Source organism: Syngnathus floridae, chromosome 6, assembly GCF_059516105.1.
Source record: "Syngnathus floridae isolate MCC-2025c chromosome 6, RoL_Sflo_1.0, whole genome shotgun sequence".
Lineage (NCBI taxonomy): Eukaryota > Metazoa > Chordata > Actinopteri > Syngnathiformes > Syngnathidae > Syngnathus > Syngnathus floridae.
In genome coordinates this window covers 1,542,208-1,560,000 of record NC_142418.1, presented here as the reverse complement: position 1 = coordinate 1,560,000, position 17,793 = coordinate 1,542,208, and the positions used below count along the sequence as shown (strand labels likewise).

At 40.7% G+C, this 17,793-nt stretch overlaps 1 protein-coding gene across 1 annotated transcript in view; it reads right to left on the bottom strand.

Moving 5' to 3' along the window:
* The window catches only part of chst6 (carbohydrate sulfotransferase 6), a 49,826-nt gene extending 32,780 nt beyond the window's left edge, over positions 1-17,046 (bottom strand). The window contains exon 1 of the mRNA XM_088379888.1: positions 16,685-17,046. The gene's annotated coding sequence lies outside the window, so the exon portion shown is untranslated. The remainder of the gene's footprint in view (positions 1-16,684) is intronic.
* Positions 17,047-17,793: the final 747 nt, after the last annotated feature.

Here is a 17,793-nt window from a genome sequence, read left to right as displayed (position 1 = left end):
TTAGGGGGAGTCAAAGAGCCATATTTTCAAGAGCCACACAATTAACTAATAAAATATTGATGATTTTGCAAAGCCTGAGGTTATTTTTAAAGGTTTCAGGGTTTTCTTGCATGTATAGATTTTGTATTTTCTTGGAGAACTCTGCATTGCCACAGCAACAGCACCGGCAAAACCTCACACTCACTCAAAGTCACTCAAACTTTGTGTTTTAGCATCATGAAGGCCTCAACAGAGAAAATTTGAAGTACATTTGGTTAACCCTGCCAGAACAGCAGAGCGGCTTTAAAAGTTACTTTGTTCTTATTGTCGCAATATTTATAGTGCTAGTCTAAAACAGTAAACAAAGTCATGTTGAATCTTTTGGAATTCAATCACAACCACTTTCAATAATTTATTCTTTACACTGTCTAAATCCTTTAAACAAAATCACTTTTATTAAAAAAATTATATTTATTTTTATTCAATTATTCGACTCTCCATACATATACAGGAATAGGACTTTATTGATATAGCACTTTCACAACGTCTTTTGTTGTATTATAACTACCGTAATTTTCGGACTATAATTCGTGTTTTTTTTCATAGTTTGGGTGGGGGGGGGGGGGCGACTTATACTCAGGAGCGACTTATATATATGTTTTTTCTACAAAGTTTTACTTGATCATTAACACATCATTTACTTACAAATATAGTTGACCACTTCACATGTTATTTTTAGTATAGTTGATCACTTCACATGCTTTTATATCTTTATCTTGAACATATTCAAAACATGAAAAATGGAGAGAAAAAAATCAAATAAAGCAATTAACACTTAAAAGCGCCATATCCAAGTCTACTGTCTGCTGTATGCACACTTGCTCCATTTTTGCTCCTCTTATATTTAATATGTTATTTAATTTGTTATTTGTTTATTCATCACACTTATTTATTCATTGTTTGTGCCTTCTTTTTATTTTTTGTGTTGTTTACTTGTATGCATATTGTGTACTATGTCTTGTCACCGTGGGATAGTGGGAACATAATTTCGATCTCTTTGTGTGTCTTGGCATATGAAGAAATTGACAATAAAGCAGACTTTGACTTTGATGAAACAACCAAATAAACAAAACAAAAAACAGTTATTTTCAGACGAAACTGGATGAGGGTGCTCTAAATTTTACCGTTGGCCGTGACTCATCAACTGGGAAGGGCTTAACAAAAATGGCACCAAAAAGAAACTCATATTCTGCAGGTTACAAACTTTTTCAAAATTTCAAAATTCAAAAAAAAAAAGAAGAAGAAAAAGTTAAACTGCGATAAACGAACCGTGATGTAGCAAGGGATTACTGTAATTTGAATTTCAAGTGACATCAGTGGCACGGCGCGGCGGTTGTTTACATAAAGGACAAAGATTCGATCACGGGATGACGAAGGGCCCCACGTACTACCGGCATCAGTCGCGGCTTTGTTTGAAAGTGACACGGAGGACGAAGAGTTTGAAGGATTTAATGATTAGAAGTGACGTAGAAGGTTTGGAAAACATTTTTATTTTTGTTATAGTTCTTTGATATATATTTTATTTTGTGTAGCAACTTCTATATGTTTTTATCGTTACAGTTCATAGTTGTTGGCTCGTTGAACTCTTGTTTTGTTAAATAAAGGGCCGTTTACCAAACCCACGTCTTCCCTTGAACTTTGTTAACGCTACAATATATTTATATACTACATCTGTGGAATAAAACGAGTCGCAACTGACCCACGAGGCTGATGTCAGCTGCTCACGCGCGGTGTTGTTGACATAAAGGATGAGAAATTTGGTCGATGGATTTAATGATTTGGAGTGACACAAATGGTTTGATAATATTGTTGTTTATGTGATAGTTATTTAAAATATAGTTTATATATTGATGTATGGGCCTGTGGAATAATTTGAACTGCGGCGCGGCACACCGCATTGTTGACAGAGGACGATCGATAAAAGACGAGAAATTTGATCGATGGATTTAATGATTTGGAGTGACACAAATGGTTTGATAATATTGTTGTTTATGTGATAGTTATTTAAAATATAGTTTATATATCGTTGTATGGGCCTGTGGAATAATTTGAACTGCGGCGCGGCACACGGCATTGTTGACAAAGGACGATCGATGGATTTAATGAATTGGAGTGACACAGATGGTTTTATAAACGTGTTATTTATGTAATAGTTTTTCTAAATAACTCTGAATGTTACGTCAGGCCCGTTCTCAGCTCCTTGTTTGTGTTTGTCATGTTAGCATACCGTATCGTTTAGCCTGTTGTTGCTTGTTCATGTCTGTTCTTGGTGTTGGATTTTGTCGAATAAATTGCCCCCCAAAATGCGACTTATACTCCGGAGCGACTTATTTATTTTATTTTTTTTTCACTTTTTGGGCATTTTATGGCTGGTGTGACGTGAACTCCGGAGAGATTTATAGTCCGAAAATTACGGTAATTGTAATATAGAAGCTGGTGTAACAACAGATTTTTGGTTTTGGTGTGCCTAGAGATTTTTCCAATGTAAAGCTGTGCCGTGGATGAAAAAAGGTTAGGAAACACTGCTTTATGGAGGAAAAAAATAATAACAAAAATAATAATTTCTACAAAAACAATATGGCTCTCGCAGCGGTCGCAGCTTGGGCCTTAATGAAAAATAATTTCCGCAAAAATAGGGACCTCAAAGTGGTCGCTAATCAGGCTTCCAAAAGAAGAATTTCTACAAAACAATAGGGACCTTATAGCGGTCGCTACTCGGGCTCTAATAATAATTCCTACAAAAACAAAAGGGACCTCGCAGTGATCGCTGCTGGGGCCCGAATTGGTTATATTTCAAATACTATTACTCAATATATACAAGGATAATTGAACATTATTGAAAGCGGGCACTCATTCCCACAAGATTCCAAGTGATGCTCTCGAAACTATATATGGTGGCTGTTAGGGTTTTACAGAGTATCCTTATCGTATGATTATGTTGGAATGCAACCGGTAATGAATCCCATTCTACACAAGGTCGTAAAACACCCCCTGATATGTTTTGACTAGAGCACAAGGGCTTCCTATTCAGTCTACTCTTGCCCCCACTCTTTCTCTTAATAAATATGTCCTTGCAGTTGGGAGAGTTTCAGACTTCACTCCTTCAACGTGTGAGCTCTCCACCTGCAGGTGTCTAAAAGGACTTACTTGTCTCCTGTGTGGTTCTTGCAAAATAAGTTGGAGTGAGCAAATCTCTAACAGTGGCTTTGTAGATTGATAATGTGTGAGCAAATATTTAACTGAGGTGTTGCAATGAGTTATTTGTTTAAAGCAGGAAATCCTTCTCTGATGACTTTTCACCAATAGGTGTGTCAATATGTTTACTCAAGGCAAAGAGATAGCTTGGAAGCATGGGCACAAATGGCGAAGGGGCGTGGGGTTGTAAATCTTACTAGTATTTACATTGTAAATATAAACATACAATTTGGCACATTAGACCATATAGTACTTGAAAAATAAGCACATTTCATTGTGCGATTAAAGCTCCCATTTCAAACGACCCACATAGGGCAGTAAAATCAAAAACATAACATCACTTTACTCATGACAAGACCCGTTGTATGAGCCATTTTTGTCCTTTTGCATTATTTCTGCATTGATGTAATAGAGGGACTCGTGTGCATTGTACTCTCTCTCGGTCGTCCTCAGACGAGCTTCCATAGTAGAAGCTATACATTGCGCATTAATAATGACTATGGGGCGCAGCTCCTCACAGCATGCCCAATCCAACCCTTAATGCTGAGTTTCAAGCAGGGAGGCATCAGGTTCCATTTTATAGTCTTTTGGTATGACTCGGCTGGGGTTCGAACCCACGACCTCCCAGTCTCAGGGAGGACACCACAAGGCCACTGAGATGGTTGGTACTGGGAAGCATATAAAACCCACGCTGAATCTGAACATCTGATTACCTTTATGTTATGAGTTATTTGCTGTGTTGATGACTTGGCTAAAAACCTGCAAGTATCGTTTTTACCTTCATTAACTCCACGCGTTTTTGAAAAAAGAAAAAAAAAACTAAAATCCCAGCCGATTGAGCATTTTCACTCATTTTTTACGTGTATGATGGCGGTGGCTTGTGATGCGGACTTCGTTGTCTGTCACGTACTCACAGCCACCTCCTCTAAATTCACTCTATCGTTTTGCTGTACTGCACTCAAACAAGCAATACTTTGCTCGATTGTAAACTGCTTGAAAGCCAATTGTTTCCGTTTCGCCATGTTCCAAAACTCCAATTGCTACTCACGACCTGTATGCCTGAGCCGGAGGTGGCTTTTGAAGCGGACGTCCGTGTTTGTCGCATACTCACAATCATCTCCTCTAAATTTGCTCCTTTGTTTTGCTGTACCGCAATCACAAAGAGCGATAGTTTGCTCAATTGTAAGCTACTTGAAAGCCAATTGCTTCCGTTTCGCCATTTTCTCTCACTCTCTGACTTCTTCCTCCATCACTCTACAACATTCCCCATTGTTCTCCCATGTAGGTTGGGCTTACAGTTTACATCACCTCTCTATGAGCCAGCAAGCGCAACTGCTATCAAGTGGGCAGAGTTAGCCACTCCAATGCACTTTGCCGGGGTGTCAAACTTATTTTGGTCGCGGGCCACATCATAGTCATAGTTTGCCTCAAAGGGCCATTCAAATTGTCAACCCAAATAAATGTATGAAAGTCTCATATGGTATATATAGTATAGGTCAGTGGTCCCCAAACACCGGGCTGATTAATTAATTGACGATCAATTAATTCAGGTCAAGACGCTCGTCCCGGTCACGTGACATTTTCCCAGTCGAGCCCGCAAAGCTAGCAAAAATGAGTACGAATTTATTATGAAAAATTAAAAAATTTGGCGAATCTCTCCCAATTACATCTGTCGGTGCATGTGAAAAATTAGCACTCTTGACACAGGACGCTCGTCTCGGTCACGTGACATGTCACCACAGTTGAGCCCATGAGGCAAGCAAAAATTACCAAGAAACAGAGAAGTTCGAAAAGGAAAAAACGCCCAATGAGGACACTGAAGAAGAAGAGGTTACAACTTCTAAAAAAAGGAAAGCTGCATTTAAACGAACATTTCTGGAGTCCTACTTAAAATATGGATTTATCGCCACAGGTGACTCTGACGCACCAAGTGCACTCTGCATATGTGGCGACAGGCTAGCTAACGAGGCAATGAAGCCTTCAAACATGCTTTGGCACATGGAGACCAAGCATCCTGCATTAAAAGACAAACCTTAACCACTTCGTGTGTCATTGTCTCCGAATACGCCAAGATGGGAACGGCTCATTTCTGAGAAACAAGCTCGGTGCTCCCACTAATTCAACCTTTTATTTTTAAGTGGTTTATATTTGTTTTTATGCCAGTCGTATCATTTTATTTCATCCTATTTATATATATAAATATGTAAACAATAAATATATAAATATGTCTATTTATATCAAGGCCGGTCCTCGAAAATATTTCTGACACATAACCGGTCCGTGGCGCAAAAAAGATTGGGGACCACTGGTATAGGTCACACAACAAACTGATGAATAACTAGTTTTCAAAACATACACTAATAAAAACTTTTCAAATATTTAAAATTGAAATATTGAAATCAAATCAAATATCTACCGTATTTTTCGGACTATAAATCGCGTTTTTTTTTTCATAGTTTGGGTGGGGGGGTGACTTATACTTAACTAACCGCGATGTAACAAGGGATTACTGTAATTTGAATTTCAAGTGCCTTTAGCAGCGGTTGTTTACATAAAGATTCGATCACGGGATGACGAAGATGACGAAGGGTCCCACGCACTACCGGCATCATTAGCGGCTTTGTTTGGAAGTGAAACGGAGGACGAAGAGTTTGAAGGATTTAATGATTTGGAGTGACACAGAAGGTTTGAAAAACTATTATGGCTTTTACGCACACCCGGTCCTACTCTACAGAGCTCTCTTTCACCTCCGTGGATGGAAGTCGGGGGCCGGTGCTCGGCCGGGTGGCTGTCCGGGGACGGTGGATGGGGCTCGGACATGGCTTTTACGCACGCCCGGTCCTATTCTATGGAGCTCTCTTCCACCTCCGTGGCTGGAAGTGCCACCTCCGGGGATGGAAGTCCACGCCGCCAAACGCCTGGAAGTAGACTCCGGTCCTTGGGGCCGTGTGGCGGTTAACTATTTATGTTATAGTTATTTGATATATTTTATTTTCTGTAGCAACTTGTATATGTTTTTATCGTTACAGTTCAGTAGTTGTTGGCTCGTTGAACTCTTGTTTTGTTAAATAAAGAGCCGTTTACCAAACCCACGTCTTTCTTTGTACTTTGTTAACGCTACAATATAGTTATATTCTAGGTCTGTGGAATAACGACGAGGCTGACGTCAGGGCGCATGCGTGGCGTTGTTGACAAAGGACAAGGAATTTGATCGATGGATTTAATGATTTGGAGTGACACAGATGGTTTGATAATATTATTGCTTATATAATAGTTATTTGATATAAATTTATATTTCGTTATATGGGCCTGTGGAATATTTTGAAGTGCAAGCGCCGTCAGCGGCGCGCACCCATTGTTGACAAAGGACGGTCGATGGATTTAATGAATTGGAGTGACAGATGGTTTTATAAACGTGTTATTTATGTAATAGTTATTTGAATAACTCTGAATGTTACGTCAGGCCTGTTCTCAGCTTTTCGTTCGTGTTTATGTCACGTTAGCATACCTATCGTTTAACCCAGACCTGGGCAAATTACGGCCCGCGGGCCTCATCCGGCCCTTTGAGCCCTTTGAGCGTCCCTGTCCGGCCCGCATGAGGCCAATCGTAAATTATATTTGATTACTACTTAATTAAAAAAAATACTTGCTTTTATTTTGAAAGGTGTCGCACTTCCGTGTAGCGTACCTGTATGTGAGCTGTGCGAGAAGGTGAACAGTGCGAAGTAATGCTGCCCGAGAAATGTGTGCTGACCCTCAGAAAAGAAAAGTTGACAAGGAGTGCCGTGTTTTCAACAAGACATGGACTGCCAAGTATTTCTTTACAGAAATGAAAGGCAAAGCCGTGTGCCTGATTTGTGGTACACAGGTCACTGTGTTTAAAGAATATAATTTGAGTCGCCACCACACAACTAAGCATGAGAAAAAATACATCTGTCTGATAAACAGGGTGCATCAGAGGCTGATGCATTGCTAGCAAAACTGCAAGCCCAACAAGAACTTTTTATCAAACTTCACACCCAGAGATGCAGCGGCTTTGTCATTTGAGGAAAAGTTAAAGAAGATAAGAATAAATTGTACTGAATAATGATTGGTTTTTTATTTGACCTATACACCACAATTTCACATAGCTTAATATAAATATAAACAGAATAATTGTATTCTTCTAATTACCACTACCAACTATTTAAAATAATTTAGTGCATTTTACAATGGAAGAAAATTGAGCAGGTTTAAGTTATCGTAGGTGTGGCCCTCTGACACAACTCAGGTTTTTCATGTGGCCCCTTGTAAAAATCAATTGCCCACCCCTGGTTAAACTTTAACCTGTTGTTGCTCGTTCATGTCTGTTCTTGGTGTTGGATTTTGTCGAATAAATTTCCCCCAAAATGTGACCTATACTCCGGAACGACTTATATGTTTTTTTTCACGTTATTGTGCATTTTATGGCTAATGCGACCTATATTCCGGAGCGACTTTTAGTCCGAAAAATACGGTAAATTTTTTTTTTTTTTTTTTAAATGAATGGAAAAAAAATAGCTAACAATATGTATTTTGGAAAAGTGAAAACAATTTGAAAGTTTGGAATTGACATGAATTCAATGCACAATTTGTCTTGGGCCACCTAAAATGATGTGGCGGGTCGTATCTGGCCCCGAGGCCTGGACTTTGACACCGGTGCTCTATAGACTTGATTTTAAGTGGAGAGGTGGCCAGTAGTCTTATCTACCCATTAATAAAATAAAAATAAGTTGACGAGAATATTCGTCAACGGGATCCTAAATCATTAATGTCATGATGAGTATTCCCGTCGCTGCCATACAAAGAGTTAACAGAACTCCACGTCTGCTTACTTTCGTATTTTTAAGTGGCTTAACACTCTATCAGCCTTAGGAATTGATTGTATAGCGTTTAGTCAATTCACCCGTGTCAGATTTTTATTTTACTTTAGATAATATAGACTGGTCTTTAAAGAATTTACTTTTATTCATCCTTTTTCTACCCGAGAGCAGTCAGAGGTTTTTCATTCATATTTTATTTATTTAAACAATGTTGGCTGCCCCAAAGAGAGTTATTTAAAAAAAACGTGTTATACCTCAGACTGGTTCAAGAACAGTTCCATTTACTTTATTATGTCAAAGTAGACTGATCATAAAACAAATGTTTATTTTAGGATTCTTGTTGAATTGAAGTAAATAAAAGGACACGCGAAAAATCAACTTTTTTTGCTTGTATTTGGAGTCTCCAGGAGTGTAGAAAAGTGTAACCTATCCCTCCAGGTGCTGTAGAAATACTTTTATGTTCTGTTTCGGGGCTATTTTTTACGCCGTTCAGATTTCTCCATTTTCTGTTATGTATTTTTATCTATTACATCACATCTGTCAGGGCGGGACAAACCAAACAAGGTAATGGGTGTTGCCAAACGGAAATCCGAGCAATAAACATGGCGGATTTGTGAATTTGCCATGTTTATTACGAATCCGCCATGTTTATTACTCGGAGAGACTTTTACAGTCAAGGATGTTGAAGTGGATGGATCAAAATGTTCTGTTGTTGGATGCATCAATTCATTGCACAACATCAGAACCTCAAAGAAGTGCCTGGTCAAATTTCCTTTTTCAAGCAGTGTTCCCACGTCTGTGGGCAAAGTCCTACTTGTTCAAAGAGTGTTTCAGAAATCTTTTATCAGTATAGAGGAGGATTCGCCGAAAGACTTCGTTTCATTGATGGTTCAGTTTCTTCAATCTATGGAAATGACGGACACAGTATAGCGCAAGCTTGAGATGACACAAAAAAAACCAACCTGTATTTCACGTTGTCTATGCACTCGTTTTCATAGTATTAGCTTCAGTCTTTCTGATATTTTTGGAGCTGTGCGCTCTATGTTTACTTCTTGTGGGTGTGTTTTGAGTAGTTGTATCAGATGAATTGCATCAAAGGTGCTGTATTATTCTTGGGGAACACAATAATGTGGTAAATGCATTCGTTAGCTTCTCGCTAACGCTTGCGCTAACATTAGTTTACTTCGTAGCTTGACTGCAGTGCTTGTTTACAAGACGTTCATAAATATTGCGAGGGGATTTATTTTATTATGTGTTATTATTTATAGTTGAATGGCCAAGTCTTCTGCCGTTGATATCCTTTAATAATCAAAATGTGCAAGTAAACGCTACCTTGTTTAAATAAAGCAACAACAACAAAATGTAAACGCTACCTCGGCTAAAAAAAGTATAAATATGCCGACTGGAAATATATTTGTGTTTCAGGTGTTTAACAGGGCTGGTCATCTTTATTCGTTCGATGGATGGATGGATATATACACATATATACAAACATATACTGTACATATACATATGTACAAGCAACTAGTAGCTCAATGTTCCAATATCCATAAACGGCACCTGCTATCACACCTCGAGATTGATGAGATACAACACAAATGCCATAGCGAAGGCCAACCAGAGCACCAGGTCAGAGACGAGTTAAATCCATGTAAAAGTCCAGAGGTTGGGGACGAAACCCCAATAAGCACAATCAAGCTGAACGAGGCAGCAACTGACCTGAAGAACAAGATCATGGTGAGAATGAATGCTCGGGAACCTAGATACACACTGCAGAGGCTAAGTGAAGTACCCTCAGAAAGTCTCCTAGAAGATGTGAATGCAGCATTGACAACAATTCCTACGGCTACCATCACTGAAACCAATGAGCTGATATACACCTCAGCAGCAGTGATCCTAGAAATGCTTGGCTACAAGAAGAATGACCATATGCGACCACAACAGTGCCCACCATGGAAGAGAAGGCTGGAGGCCAAAATCAAGATAGCACGGAGAGAAGTGAGCCAAATGACAGAGGCCCAGAAAGGTGCAATGAAAAAGCAAGTTCCCAAGAAATACAGCCAGATGCCCATACCTGAAGCACTCGAAACTGCCAAACAAAGACTCCAAGCCTTGGCCAGCCGCCTAAAGAGGTACGCAAGAGAGAATGAAGCCAGACGAATAAACAGGTTGTTCACAACACAACCAGCGAAAGTGTACGCTCAGTGGCAGGGGAATAATAGCAGAGCAGACCCACCAAGGCTGGAAACTGAACAGTACTGGAAGGATATATGGGAGCGGGAGGCATCACATAAGAAGGATGCACAGTGGCTGGTGGCTCTGAGAAAGGACCACAGCAAGCTCCCTGAACAGAACCCAGTAACCATCACAGTGGCAGACATCCAGAGAAGAGTCTCAGGAATGAAAAACTGGACAGCACCAGGCCCTGACATGATCCACAACTACTGGCTCAAGAAACTTACAACTCTCCATGAGCGCCTGGCAGCACAAATGAACCAGCTGCTAAGGGATGGGACTCACCCTGAATGGCTAACCCAAGGGCGTACGATCCTGATCCAGAAGGATCCATCAAAGGGTACAGTCCCATCCAACTACCGGCCAATCACCTGCCTCTCCACAACATGGAAGCTGATGTCGGGCATAATATCAGATAAGATCAGCAGGCACATGGATCAATACATGAGCACTGCTCAGAAAGGGATTGGTAAAAATACCAGAGGAGCAAAACATCAACTCCTGGTGGATAGAACAGTCACCCAAGACTGCAGAACTAGACGTACCAACCTGAGCACTGCCTGGATTGATTACAAGAAAGCATATGACTCAATGCCACATACTTGGATCACTGAATGACTGAATCACTTGAGGCTGTACAACATCAATGGGACTCTGAGAACCTTCATCGCCAACTCGATGAAACAGTGGAAAACCACACTTGAAGCCAATGGCAAGCCACTTGCACACGTGACCATCAAATGTGGTATATACCAAGGAGACGCTCTGTCCCCAATGCTGTTCTGTATAGGACTGAACCCCCTCAGCCAAATAATCAACAAGACGGGCTATGGATACCAACTCAGGAATGGGGCCACCATCAGCCCCCTCCTCTACATGGATGACATAAAGCTGTACGCTAAGAACGAGCGGGACATTGACTCCCTGATCCACACTACCAGGATCTACAGCTCTGACATCGGAATGTCATTCGTACTTGAGAAATGTGGCCGCATGGTGACTAAAAGAGGAAAGGTAATCCACACAGAGGGGGTCTCACTCCCAGAAGGAACAATAGCAGACATTGAGGACAGCTACAAATACCTTGGAATTCCACAGGCAAATGGCAACCTTGACGAGGAAACAAGGAAAGCAGCCACAGCCAAATACCTCCATCGAGTAAGGCAAGTCCTAAGAAGTCAGCTCAATGGCAAGAACAAGTCCCTAGCCATTAACAGCTACGCCCTACCAGGAATCAAATACCCTGCACGAATCATACGGTGGCCAAAGGAAGATATACAGACCACAGATATCAAGACACGGAAGCTCCTAACCATGCATGGAGGGTTCCATCCCAAGTCCAGCACCCTGAGACTGTACACTAGCCGTAAAGAAGGAGGCCGAGGACTAGCGAGCGTGAGAGCCACTATCCAAGATGAAACATCCAAGATCCATAAGTACATCAGGGATAAGGCCCGAACGGATCACGTGCTCAGTGAATGTCTCAGACAATGGGCATCAAAGGAAGATGAGGTGCTGGAGGGACCATCATGGGAGGACAAGCCTCTACATGGGATGTACCACCGAAACATAGCTGAAGTAGCTGATATCCAGAAATCCTACCAATGGCTAGAAAGAGCTGGTCTGAAGGACAGCACAGAGGCACTGATCCTGGCTGCACAAGAACAGGCCTTGAGCACCAGAGCAATAGAGGCCCAAATCTACCACACCAGACAAGACCCCAGGTGTAGATTGTGCAAAGAAGGTCCTGAGACAATCCAGCACATAACTGCAGGGTGTAAGATGCTGGCAGGTAAAGCATACATGGAGCGCCATAACCAAGTAGCTGGAATCGTGTACAGGAACATCTGTGCAGAGTATGGACTGAAAGTCCCAAGATCCAAGTGGGAAACACCTCCAAAGGTGGTAGAGAACGACCAAGCCAAGATCCTCTGGGACTTCCAGATCCAGACAGACAGAATGGTAATGGCGAACCAACCGGATATTGTGGTGGTGGACAAAGAGCAGAGGAAAGCCGTTGTGGTTGACATAGCCATCCCAAATGATGGTAACATTAGGAAAAAGGAACATGAGAAACTTGAGAAATATCAAGGGCTCAGAGAAGAGCTGGAGAAGACCTGGAGAGTTAAGACTTCAGTGGTACCTGTGGTCATTGGAGCACTAGGGGCAGTAACCCCCAAACTGGAGGAGTGGCTGAAACAGATCCCAGGAAAAACATCTGACATCTCAGTCCAGAAAAGTGCAGTACTAGGAACAGCAAAGATACTGCGTAGAACCCTCAAGCTCCCAGGCCTCTGGTAGAGGACCCGAGCTTGAAGGGAAAAAAGAGACCACCCACGGGGGGTGAGGAAAAGGTTTTTTTTTATATATATATAAAAATATATATATATATATATATATATATATATATATATATATATATATATATATATATATATATATACCGTATTTTTCTGACTAAAAGTCGCTCCAGAGTACATCGCATCAGCCATAAAATGCATCATAAAGGGGGAAAAACATATATAAGTCGCACCGGAGTCTAAGTCGCATTTTGGGGGAAATTTATTTGACAAAATCCAACACCAAGAACAGACATGAACCAGCAACAACAGGCTAAACGATACGGTGTGCTCTCGCTCGGTCGTCCTCAGACGAGCTTCAATCTATCCGGTTCTCCATACACCCAGCCAACTCGGAAGAGCTTTCAGCTGCTACGTCCTTCTTCAGAACGTCCACGTATGTTAGCGTGGGACATCCTCATAATCGATGCCCGCGCATGCTAACATGACATAAACACAAACGAGGAGCTGAGAACGGGCCTGACGTAACATTAACAGTGATTCAAATAACTATAACATAAAGAACACGTTTATCAAACCATCTGTGTCACTCCAAATCATTAAATCCATCGAATTCTTCGCGCCGCTGACGTCAGACTCGTCGTCAGTTGCAGTTCAAATTATTCCACAGGCCCATATAACTAGATATAAACTATATTTCAAATAACAATAATATAAACAACAATTTTATCGAACCATCCGTGTCACTCCAAATAATTAAATCCATTGGAATCTTCGTCATGTGTCACTTAAAAAAAAAAAAAAACAGCTGTTGACTCGCCGCTGACGTCAGACTAGATCAGGGGTCACCAACACAGTGCCCACGGGCACCAGGTCACCCGTGAGGACCGCATGCGTCGCCCACAGGACTGTTCCAAAATTAGCTCAAATAGCGGCACTTGTCAGTGAGCTGCATCTATTTATTTTACAGTCAAACCTCGGTTTTTGAACGTACTGGTTCTCGAACAAATCGGAATTCGAAAAAAAAAAATTGAGATTTTTTTTTTGCTTTGGTTGTCGAACAAAATTCGGAGGTCGAACCTCGGGAGGACCCGAGAAAAACCCGACCGCGCGGCCCAGATGCCGACTGACTCCGTTGTTATTGTATTTTTGTTAATTTGACCCCTAATCTATTAACCCCTAATCATGCCTCCAAAGAAAGCAAGTGGGAGCAGTAAAGCCATCCTAAAACACAAAGACGCTCTTAAAGCGCCCGGCGCTCTGCGGTTACGCGATCGGTCCGAATTAAGATCCCTGCGCACTGAGGTCCACTTAAATTTTGGAAAGTACATCAGGACTTTAAAAATATTTTCTATGTTTCAGCGACGGCTCTGTCACAATAATGCGACCAGCGCGGTGCAGTTGCACGGTGGGCGACGCGCTATGGTTGCGCGTTTGGCGGTGCGCTGCAGTTGCGCGATCAGACAAATATGTGCAAATCAAAAAATGCTTTATAAAGGCGGGTTTTTTTTGTCTGGATACGGATTAAAAAAATGTCCATTATTTGTAATGGGAAAATTTCATTCATAATTCGACCGATTCGCTTCTCGAACCACCTTCTGGAACGGATTGTGGACAAAAACCAAGGTTTGACTGTATTTTTGCTATTCTTGTTAGAATCACAGTTACATGTGAACTGGAAATGACAATAATAACATAGTGAAAGCCAAATTGAGCAAATTGACTATTTCAGAAGTGTGTGTCAAACTGGTAGCCCTTTGGCTTAATCAGTACCCAGGAAGTAGCTCTCGGTTTAAGAAGGGTTGGTGACCCCTGGACTAGATATATCAAATAAATATAATATAAACAACAATTTTATCGAACCATCAGTGACACTCCAAATGATTAAATCCATCGGAATCTTCGTCTTGTGTCACTTAAAAAAAAAAAAAAAAAAAACCACACCTGTTGACACCGGAACTACGTGCGCCGCTGACGTCAGACTACAAACGTAAAATAAATGTAATCTAAACAACAATTTTAACGAACCATCCGTGTCACTCCAAATCATTAAATCCATTGGAGTATTCATCCTCTGTGTCAATAAAAAAACAAAACAAAAAAAAAAACAGCTGTTGACTACCGACCTACGTGCGCCACTGACGTCAGCCTCATTGTCAGTTGTGGCTCCAATCATTCCAGAGATCTGAGTATATAACTATATTGTAGCTTCGTGACGTGTGGTGAGGTTCATGACTGGGGAGGCACTGACATCACCCCCCCAACCCAACCCCGGTAAAATTTGTCCGGCACCTAACCGTGTCACAAAAAAGGTTGGGGAATGCTGCTCTAATGTAGCTTATTCATTATTTCATTTGAACTATTTTAATTAAAATCTCATATCAGCAGTCTTCACACATAAAAACACTCAATGAAGCACATGAAATCAAAAACTTGTTTTCGATCGTGCATACCACTCTGTTTGAAAAGACATGCTCCTAAGTCCCGTTGTCCGAATCAAACCTTTTAACTCCGGAGTTGCTCTTCCTTTCCTGATGACCTCCTGCTTCGACCAAAAATCCATAGTTGAAAATCTTTTGGATATGTAATCCTTTATTGTAAAACAAAATGTAAAAACGAGAAAAAAAAACAAAAAAAAAAACAAATGTAAAATGAAATAAATGGACGACTGCTCCTCAGTTGTTCACTGTAAATTTGAACTGGAGATCTTGTTAGAGATTTGCTCACTCCAACTTATTTCGCAAGAACCACACGAGAGACAAGCAAGTTCTTTTAGACACCTGCAGGTGGAGAGTTCACACGTTGAAGGAGTGAAGTCTGAAGCTCTCCCAACTGCAAGGACATATTTATTAAGAGAAAGAGTGGGGGCAAGAGTAGACTGAATAGGAAGCCCTTGTGCTCTAGTCAAAACATATCAGGGGGTGTTTTACAACCTTGTATAGAATGGGATTCATTACCGGTTGCATTCCAACATAATCATACGATAAGGATACTCTGTAAAACCCTAACAGATCTCTTATTCTACAGGTAGGCACATGAAGCATCCCGGGATCACTAGCACCCCCTGCCATAAGGCTGGACAACCTTTTTTTCGTAGCCTCCGTAAAGTCTCTTTTCAAAGCTGTTTTTTTCATCCAAAGTAACACAACGTTACAGACAGATGACAAAAACACAAGATATGTCTTTGGCATGTGGAGAAATTGACAATAAAGCTGACTTTGACTTTGATATACATCAGCTTAGCTACAGAATTTAGTTAATATAGCCACAGTGTTTGAACACTTAAACAGGGACATAAAGACAGAGAGAAGTTCAGTCTAACTGCATAGCCTGTCAACATAGGCAGCCGTATGACTACACAATCCTCAGAGGAGGCTAGGGAGGAAGTTGGCTCCTCTGAGCGAATCGTCTTCGGTTTTAAAATAATTAAAAAATTCAGCGATTTTGGTTCAAAATGATACAAAACTATTGAAATGAAATGGAAAATGACTTTATAATAAAAAAACGTTTGTTTTTCCCCTTTTCATGATGGCAGGGGAGGCGTGGGTATGGTAACCGGCTCTTTATTTCACAAAACAAGAGCTCAACATATGTGTGTTTGCATATTTGTATATATATATATATATATATACACACACACATACATACGCGCATGTACATTGTACATACATAAATACATACGTGTACACACACAATAAAAGTTCATTTTAAAAAATTGTAGTCTGAACTTGGAACTGTTTGTCTCTTTAAACAATTTTTGTCCTTCTTTAAATGTAAATAAAACTATGTCTCGTTTATTTCTCCTAGTTAATTTTCGGAGAACCACCTAAACATGTAAGACAAAAGTGCATGTAATATGAGCTTGAGATGAGCTCTCACGTTTGTCTCACGAGCCATAGATGAGCAAGCAAAATTTTCCTTTGGGCCGCTAACTGCACGCCCCCTCCCCCCAAAAAAGCATTTGCCTCAATGTATTATCTCATCTTTGTATTGCTTCCGTCCCTTGGAAACTCGTTCAACAAATACGAGTCATCCGAGTGAGTGAAAAGAAATTATTCCGCAGGAAAAACTTACCGTGTGGTTGCTCCAGTATTTGTTTGAATAAATCACGCAGTTTAAGCTTACTTCGAGGGTTGTAGGATACTGCAGAGGTTCGAGACAGAGCTGATGCACTTTCCTCTACCGAGACCTCGCGATTCGTTTCTCCACACTGCTCCCTGCTCCTCTGCTTTTTCCTCCCACAGCTGCTCACCGACCGCGTATACTCCGGCTGAGTGCAATAGTGTTGGCTCGTGAGTGAACGATTCGTTCAAAACAACGAATCTTTTCAGTGAACAAGAGTGAACGAATCGCTTCCTAAAGTGATTCGGTTTTTTTTCAGTTCATATGACTTCAACCAGTAAGTGTCGGTAATGCCCATTGAAGCTGGTGTCACCTCGCCGTAAAACAAAACGAAGACGAAAATGACGTAACTTCCCATTCACGAACGAGTTGTGAATTGCATTTCCGGTTCACCAACGAACGAATCTGTGAGTGAACGAATAAGTGAGTGAGTGATTCGCATTTCTAGTTCATCGTGAGAACGGATCAGTGAGGGAACGAATCCTGACTTTCTCGTTCGCGAACGAGTCAATGGGTGAACTGCCTTCCCGTGCATCAACGGATCAGTCAGTGAACATGTTGCGTCTCCTGGCGTGAACTATGTACACTAGAATGTAGATTTACGATTTACTTATAGTAGGTTTTAAATAACGTGTATGCATATATATGCCTAAATATTGTTATCTAATATATCAACTGCAGTTTCACATTAGATTGCTGGTTTGAGATGTACTTTTATTCTTCTTCTTCTTCTTATTATTATTATTATAAACATTTATGTTATAACTTGTCAGGTGTTGTATTCCTTGTTTTTATATTCGCCAACCAAAACATAAAAATTAGACATTTGGTTAACTGCTCTATATGACAATATATATATGTGTTTTACGTTGTTAAATGAGTTGGTGGCCCCCCTAATAACAAATGTTGGCATAACGTTTTTTTTCCAACATTTTATTCAAACACAAACACATTTGGTATATTAACACAATCAACTACAAGCCAACAAATACAAAATTAAAACATCAATGTCAGCATAACGTGTGTCGGCTGGCAATGGCATAGCAGCAATGCTGTCTGTC